The following is an 887-nucleotide window of genomic DNA, read 5'->3' on the forward strand; positions in this document are numbered from 1 at the left end:
GCTGATGTTCTTAATGAGCTGCAAAATCTGGACCCTTACAAATCAGCCGGGCTAGATAATCTGGACCCTTTCTTTCTAAAACTATCTGCTGAAATTGTTGCCACCCCTATTACTAGCCTCTTCAACCTCTCTTTCGTGTCGTCTGAGATCCCCAAAGATTGGAAAGCAGCTGCGGTTATCCCCCTCTTCAAAGGGGGGGACACCCTTGACCCTAACTGCTACAGACCTATATCTATCCTACCCTGCCTTTCTAAGGTCTTCGAAAGCCAAGTCAACAAACAGATTACCGACCATTTCGAATCACACCACACCTTCTCCGCTATGCAATCTGGTTTCAGAGCTGGTCATGGGTGCACCTCAGCCACGCTCAAGGTCATAAACGATATCGTAACCGCCATCGATAGGAAACAATACTGTGCAGCCGTATTCATTGACCTGGCCAAGGCCTTTGACTCTGTCAATCACCACATCCTCATTGGCAGACTCGACAGCCTTGGTTTCTCTAATGATTGCCTCGCCTGGTTCACCAACTACTTCTCTGATAGAGTTCAGTGTGTCAAATCGGAGGGTCTGTTGTCCGGGCCTCTGGCAGTCTCTATGGGGGTGCCACAGGGTTCAATTCTTGGACCGACCCTCTTCTCTGTTTACATCAATGATGTCGCTCTTGCTGCTGGTGATTCTCTGATCCACCTCTACGCAGACGACACTATTCTGTATACTTCTGGCCCTTCTTTTGACACTGTGTTAACAACCCTCCAGGCGAGCTTCAATGCCATACAACTCTCCTTCCGTGGCCTCCAACTGCTCTTAAATACAAGTAAAACCAAATGCATGCTCTTCAACCGATCGCTGCCTGCTCCTGCCCGCCTGTCCAACATCACTACTTT

This window comes from Salvelinus fontinalis, unplaced genomic scaffold (assembly GCF_029448725.1).
Source record: "Salvelinus fontinalis isolate EN_2023a unplaced genomic scaffold, ASM2944872v1 scaffold_1539, whole genome shotgun sequence".
In the NCBI taxonomy this organism is placed as follows: Eukaryota; Metazoa; Chordata; class Actinopteri; order Salmoniformes; family Salmonidae; genus Salvelinus; species Salvelinus fontinalis.